Here is an 8,223-nt window from a genome sequence, read left to right as displayed (position 1 = left end):
TGTAGATCAAATTAAATATTAAAAAGGGGTTATGGGTGAAGAAGATGTAAGATTTTGCTAGAAGGTCAAATCATGAGAGTAGCACAATGCAAAAATATGCCTACGGCTAAAAAACATAGAAAATAAAGATTCATGCAAGAATAACTTCATGCTAAAAGTTTGTAAAAGATCGATGCACAACAACCAACGCTTCATATATGGTTTCATGAATATTAAAGGAGAACTAGTTCTTAATTAGAACATAAACACTCCACAAAGTCGTATAAGGCTTCTCTTGATAGAAAAACAAAAAACAAAAAATAGTTCCTAATAGTATGGAACGTAGAGTCAAACAAAACAATCACCAACAATATTAAAATTAGCTTGTCCGATTATATCTATTAAGAAAAGCCCCATTAAACCATCCACCTCGATCAATCTTTTAGTCAAAATAAGACATATTATTATAGGTTTCCTTTTTAGCTCAACTTTAGCTACGATCATACTTGCATTAGGATTTCTCGTTCAAATTTTAACATCGGTTGAGAAATTTTTCAAGTCAGAAACGATATCACATATCTCCTTTAAAAAGACCATCTTTTTTGCCGAAGTGTAAGCTCTTGTTAAATCTATATTTGCTCGAGCACAGTTTATTATTAAAACCTTGTTTTCTATGCGCATCCCACCAATGAATGACCTTCGACACCTAATTACCTTTTCGATTCGATTTTTGTGATGACTTACACACGTCAAAGTTTGATGCTCATGCGCTTGATAAAACAAAGAAGATGTTAATTTGTCTTTGATTTATAAATATCTTCACAATTAGGAGTCGAAAATTTGAAATGTTAGGAATAAGAAAATTAGAGCACATTCATCCCATCCTGGACTTGTTCTTTACTCTTATCCGCTGATTAGAACTTTCCTCGGCAGAACTTATGTATGAGTGTTGAGGTATGAAATTCTCAACTTTTGATTTATGTAGCATATCCTTACAACCTATGTACAAAAAAGCACGACACAATAATTAATTACTCTAAAAGAATATAACATAGCAAAACAACATACATGGGTTAACCGGAAAATAATATTAATATCTACACACAACACAACACAACACATGGATTACTAGTACTTTCTCATTAATTTAAATATTTTAAAAAAGATTATTAAACATGAAACTAAAAGCAAGAGTACTTCAACACCTTTGTGTTAGAGCACCCAAACAAACAAAATTGTGAAAGAGAAGGCAAGACAACAAAAGCAAATGAGAATTTATATTCCACTATATAGTAATTAATAACTGCATGGAATATTGTGTAATGATATATTACTCTGTTTCATTATTTAAGTCATGACATTCCTTTTGTAGTCTCCAGAGCTATTTACAACATCTCTTATTCTTGCAATACCAAAAGCTATTTATAATGCCGGCATAGAGGCTTCTCAAGTTGATTTTTATGAAATCAATGAAGCTTTTGCGGTAAACTTTTGAACATATATGTTTCATTTGATCTAACTATTAGGCCATATCTAGGCCTGAAAGCATGATTGCCCATATTTTAAATTATCATATTTTGCCTACAGGTTGTGGCTCTTGCAAACCAGAAGTTGCTTGGCCTAGATCTAGTGAGTTCCATGTACCTATTATAACTAGAAGTTGCTTGGTAGTTTAAATATAACTTAAGTTGTTATTGTGTGTATGTATACCCTAGAAATTGGTGTCATAAAATATCAAATTACAGCATCAATTGGTGTTTAAAGACTCTTCTTTCCATCTTTACAAACAGCACTTGGTCATCTTCCGGTGTGAGGCCCTTAGCTGTGCATTCCCAGCTTCTTTAGCCCAAGTAATCCTTGCGACAAACACCAACAATATGATCACCCAACCAACCATCCTAATGAATAATCCTGTGAGCAATCTGCCAAGTCACAGATGAACTCTAGATGCCATTTTGCACCATCAAGGCAGGAGCTCACTGCTATAGAAACACATATTGACTCATATACAAGGCCAAGTTGATTAATTTTCAGTGAGGTTGCAATTAAAGGTAGATTAATTTATGTTTTGTTTATTTTATATCTTTAGGTTATTTAGATATTTGGGATTTGTCATCCTCAGGTGACATATTGGTGGATATTTGATGATATATTTGGTTGGTTGTAATGGTGTTCATTAGTTCGGAATGATAACTTTTGTTTACAAAATTTTGAATTGTTAATTATATTCTCTAGCCTAGCTTGTTAATTTCTTATTACAAAACCATTGTCCAAACAAATGATTTACAAGAGTAATGAAACGGAAACAATGGTCCAAATATGTAAAAGACAACAAATTGGGAGGAAGAAAACCATTGTATGACATAACCAAACACAAAAAAAAAAGAAAAAAAAACCATTGTGTGAAAATCTACCAATAATGTAATTTGAAAAATAAAATTATTGTATAAGAGACATACAAACAAGTTAGTAATAGAGCTAAAACCATTGTCTAAATGGATATTCTTCAAGCGTTTGTAGAACAAAAATCATTGTACAAGAGCTTTCGCACAACTGTCGCAAAAGTTAAAATATTGATACAAGGGTCCTTATACAAGTGTTCTTGTGCTCTAAACCCGTTGTGATAGAGAGTAAAACAAGAGCATCTCTACTTCAAATTTCGTTGTATGATCCTCTTACCTACAAGTCTAGCTAATTATTAAAACTGTTGTGGATATCCTCTCTAACAACATCATTTTTGAAAACAACTATTGTTAAGAAGAGTTTCTAACAACACCACGTTTAAGAGAAAACGTTGTTGGTTCTGGGTGTTGCACAACAATTTTTTAAAATTAAACCATCGTGTTCAGCACTATCACACAACGGTGCGCACCGTTGTCTGATACGCATATCAGACGGCGTTTCGATAGACCACGGTTTTCCGTGGTCTCAGACAACGGGCAAAAACTGTTGTCTGATGCTGTTTCTGTTGTGGTGGTTGATCCAGAAGAATAGTAACCTTCAGATTAAGGATAGTCGAGTTGTTCTAAAATGCCGACAGAAGTGAGGTGGGTGAGTGAAAAAGGGCCAACGCCTTGTAGCTCTAGAAAAACTGAATTATGATGAACGACGAGAGTTTCATCATCCTCCCCGCTTGAGATTGAGCGACGGAGATGATATGTGACAAAATGACGGTTTGAAATGTTGGACAGCCAGGATTTTCAAACACACTTGGATGCAAGTAGATCCTTCACCGCAAGGCCGAGGAAGATCTGGAACCATAGATCATCTGGTAAATTGCTCATCGCTATTTCCGGACTTCTTTTCCTCCTGTTATGATTTTCGTGCTCTGGGAATGATGAGAGAATTGACTAAGATTTATCGCTATTATTTTTCTGCATCGAGACCATCTTATAATCAAAAACGAAGAAACCCTTGTTCAGTTGTTCTAGAACCTGTGATTGAACTAAGAAAACGAAGAAGACAGGCCTTGAAACCCTTGTCCTAGATGGACTGTGGTTGTTTTTATATTGTTTGCCGACCGAAACATTACTCGCCTAGAACAATATTTAACTCTTCTTTTTTGCCTTATTCTAAAAGTCTTCAATTTATTAAAAAAAATCAATTAATTTTTATAAAAATTACCAATTTATAGATTACATTCACCGATTTAACTAAAAAAATCTCAATTTATTTAAAGAAAGAATAAAGATAGATATTGGACACACCATGTGATTTAATGGACTCGTATTATAAATCTAGACACAGTAATGAGAGAAAAATATAATCTATGAACAATCCTGTTATTCCTGCATATAATAGTTAATACTTTAAAAAAAACATAAGAAAACAGCAGCCCTTGGATCCTATATATACCAACAAAGGCCATGGTTAAGGCTCTAAAAACTCAACAAAAATGGAACTCCATAGTTTTGTTTTTGAATATATAAAAACTTATTCATGAATATAAATAAAAATTATGTTATTTGTATATTTAACGAGTATATATAAGAAATAGATCATGAAAGTAACCTAGGACCAATTATTTTTTTGTCAAATTAATATTTGCTATTTTGGACGAGTATTCAACTAAAAAAAGGCATGTATTCGACTTTTCTTATTAAAAAGATATAGTTAAAACCGGTATGCCTTTGTCAAGTTATTTTTAATATATTGAAAACAAAAATGACAGTACATCAATTCTTGTTAAAATTACTAAAAGACATACATGAGTTATCAAAGTAAATATACTATATCAATTCTTGTTAAAATTACTAAAATACATAAAAGATTTATCAAAATAAATAAATATGTAAATGAGTATTAGACAAATTAGTAAATCTGCAAATCATATATAATAAGTTGAAGATGTTGAGATATGTAACATGTATTAAAAAAAAAGTATATTTAATTTATCTTGAAAAGAATTTTTATTCAAAATCGCCGAGTGTAATATTCTATTCAATTTCATAGAAGAGTAGTACCGAATCAATAGATTTTCTTATATCTTGATTATTCATGTGATTTCAATTTATCAATGATAAGTCATATAATTTTCACAATTCCGGCTTTGGAAAGTAAAATTATTTTTGAATTTTATAAGATAACCAACATTTTTATGTTTTATAAATATCATATTAATTTTTATACTTAGTAATTAAAGTCCGTAAAAGTTTATTAGATTTGAAAATAGTGGTGAAAATTATATTGTATGATGAGACAAATGGAATGAAAAATGGTATTTAATGACCAAATAAAGGCTAAATTGCTCCAAAGTAGTGTAAATTGCACCTAGACGAGATAGATAGTATCATCTTTTTGTCTCCTTCCTAACTTCTTCTGGAGATAGAGTTAATCATGGATACAGTATGTTAAGTTTCTTTTTTATCAGAATATTGATTTTAAGTTTTAGAATATACATTATAAGAAATATTAAATATAAGAGAATGAGATATTATAAAATATATAGATACTATAAAAAATATAAAAGATAACAGTGAATACTTTTAAACCAGGTATCCTCGTTTTCTCCTCCTCACCATATGATAAACAAACTTCTACTTAACACATACCTCCAACCAGTTTAAGAACATTGACCGAAACCAACCTACCTCAAAAACATTTTTAACAATTGAAGATGGCCGCAAGTTCGAGCTCTCTTGGCACATCAGTAAATCGACAAGTAAAAACTTGTCACCAGGTATTTCCTTATACTACCCTTTGAAATTTGCCCTCATTTTTTTGTCATTAATTTTTTTTTGATCTTTTCGGATAAAGAAAGAATTGTTTGGGCTAGAATAGAATAATTTAATCTTGAAAGAATTATTAGATATTTGAAAGATTTAGTGTTTTCCTTTACAAAAATTGTCATAATTTGTTGAAACTGTTAGCCATAGTAAGATATTAATATTTAAGTGTGTTTGATATGTTGTTGGTGCTTGATTTTCTTTTCTTTTCAATGTTTGAAGTGTCCTCAGCATAGGAGCTCTGCTACTGCCTGCAAAGGTCAGCGGAAAAAGAAGCCCTGCACTTTGCTGTATTGTCAGAAATGTCTCTTGAATAGGTTGATATTGATAAAGCCATTTTATGAAACAAATACAGATTTTTTAGCCATGTTCGTATCAAAATCTTGCAAATTCCTAGTTTGGTAACCACTCATCAATTACTTCTACTCAACAGATACGGAGAGAAGGCAGAAGAAGCTGAAGCATCGGAGGTATGGAGTTGTCCAAAGTGCCGAGACGCAATTGCAGTATCTGCAGGTGTTTTTTTTTTTTTTTTTTGATTTTTTATGCTTGCCAAGTATTACCTGTCGATTCTGAAAATACCGTCTCTTTTAATTCCTTAGAACAAAGCGAGGTCATTTACCTACTGGTAATCTTAGCCATAAAGCCAAGGCAGCTGGGTATTCCTCCGTTTCTCAACTACTACATGCTAAAGGTCCTGAAAATTTTGGTCTTGTCAAGAATGCAAATGATACGGGTGCTTCTCTAAAAAAGCGGCGTGCTTCAGAGAAGGTATGTAGCTTTTTATATAATGGAAAGTTTGTAATTAAATTTCTAGAATTTCTCTTGGATTTATGCGGTTAAATGTTTATACAATGTATATTTCTACAAAGGAGATTGCTGCACAAGGAAAGAAAGGAAACGAACTTGTGGTTTTTCAAGAAACTGTTCTTGATGCACAACCTCTTACTGCCATTCCACTGCAACAATATACAATGGAGGAGCTGAGTTATCCATCTGAAGATATGATGGAAGAAGTTGGTGAAGCAGCCGAGGATGTTAATGCTGAAAATGGTAAAATTTATCAGTCTCTGGTCCTTGGAAATCTAATTTATGCAGACCTGTCTCCTGTCTTATTATGTGATGTACCTTTTGCAGATATTTCTTCTAAGATTGCAGTCCCTGACCGCCCAAAAAATTCTGATGAAAACCGAAAAAAGTTTGTTGGCGTGGCAGAAAACTATGCAGCAGGCAAGAAAATGTTTACCGATCAACCCTTTCTTGATTCACCTGAGAACGGAAAGGCTATGGAGGAGGAAACAGAAAGAGCCAATCAACAAGTCGATGAAGAGGCTGATAAGAAGAAACCCGATAATTTGGTAGCTCTCGGAAATAAGGTGCACAAACTCAGTACCATGATCACTGGGATCGACAAAAGAATTGCTACAATGAGTGATGATTTCAAAAATGTTTCCGAAAATGTCAGGAAACAAGCTACCACCTCTTATGCATCTCAACAAGATGTTATAGAGAGAGTGAATCTCCTGCAACAATCTTATGATTCTTGCATGGAGACGCAGACTCACATTTTGAGTCTAGTCATGGAAATCTCGAATCGGCTTGGCGTTTCTGTTGATGAGGTCCAAAAAGGAGAGAAAAGATTGGGAGAAGCTTCATGCGGAGTTGAAGCTAATCAAGAGAAAAATGATGGTGATCAGGCGAATGATGATTAATCACTTGGCGATTTGCCAGAGTCTGAACCTCGCCAACTGTAGATTGCCAAAGAAAACCCATGATTCACTGAAGTCAACAGATTCAGTTCTGTTTGTTTGTCTCAGAAGTCAACCTGCAGGTGGATGCAATACTCTATGATTCTCTATATTGATTGTTTGAGGCCAGAATTTCTGGAAACTTTGTAAACATAATCTATAATCCCTTTGGGTTGTGAATTTAATAATTTTCTTTACTTGTTTTGTTATTTATTTATTAATTTTAATAAGAACAATAAAGGAATAAATTAATAATCAAGATGTGAAGTTGGATAAAAAGGAAAACAAGCAAATGAAAGAGTTCTTGCTGCAAAAGGGATAAAACATATTCAATCTCCAGATTTATAGACTACATATAGTTCGAAACATCTTTGTACACGCATAAGAAGAGCGAACACAACTATTATCAAGGATGACAAGTTTTTGTCACGCTGACTATACAAATTATAATTGTAACAGCCCCATTTCACCGACTATTATTTCTAAATTCAAAATTCAAAATTAAATATACTCTTATACTAAGAATCCATAACTTTCATGAGAGTCAGAGTAGGAGTGTATATAAGCTAATAATTCAAAATCATAAAATGACAGACACAATTCAAAAAATCCAATAACTGATATCTGATAAATTTACTAAATTAATTCAAATAAATTATCAGTGTTTAAAAAATAATGTAATTAAGCACCATTATAATTTAAACAAGAAAAACTATAATGGAATATAATGGATATTTAACTCTGCATCTAAGAAATTTCAGAACATATTTATTATTATTTTTTCACAAACATGTCTATGAAAATGACCGCATCAAGAAACAAGAAGGGCCAATAACATACCAAACCGTATACTCCCTCCTTCCCATTTTATGTGACCTCTATTCGCTTTCGGGACATCCAAAAAAGATTAACCTATCATACTTACTATTTTTTAACCCTACCTTTCACTATTACACCCACCGACCAGCACTTCTCTATTTTATACTCTTTTTATTAAACAAACACTATTACATTCAGTACCTTCCTACACTATCTCAAATCTATTATTAAAATATTGATAGTCTCACCACTTTACCAACTTTTCAACTAAGCTTACTCTCTTACTATTTTTTTCTTAATCTCCGTGAAAGTCAAACAAGGTGGGACGGAGGGAGTATATGTTTGCATTTAAAAAGGACTGGTACTCAACTTCCTATGTTAAATGATAAGCAGTCCTAAAAACACAACAATAAAATATAACAGAGAGAAAAATATAGGGGGGAGAAGAATGT

The 8,223-nt window shown here is 32.5% G+C and overlaps 1 long non-coding RNA gene across 1 annotated transcript; it reads left to right on the top strand.

Moving 5' to 3' along the window:
* The first annotated feature begins 1,289 nt into the window (after window positions 1–1,289).
* Window positions 1,290–1,945, top strand: LOC135153029 (uncharacterized). Its single transcript, XR_010292525.1, has 3 exons — window positions 1,290–1,462; window positions 1,567–1,608; window positions 1,770–1,945. It is a non-coding gene; the product is annotated as an uncharacterized LOC135153029 (long non-coding RNA).
* The last annotated feature ends 6,278 nt before the right edge of the window (window positions 1,946–8,223 follow it).

The sequence above is a fragment of the Daucus carota genome, chromosome 5 (assembly GCF_001625215.2).
Source record: "Daucus carota subsp. sativus chromosome 5, DH1 v3.0, whole genome shotgun sequence".
NCBI classification, from domain to species: domain Eukaryota; kingdom Viridiplantae; phylum Streptophyta; class Magnoliopsida; order Apiales; family Apiaceae; genus Daucus; species Daucus carota.
Note: the sequence above shows the minus strand (reverse complement) of the source record. Positions and strands in the feature narration are given on the sequence as shown.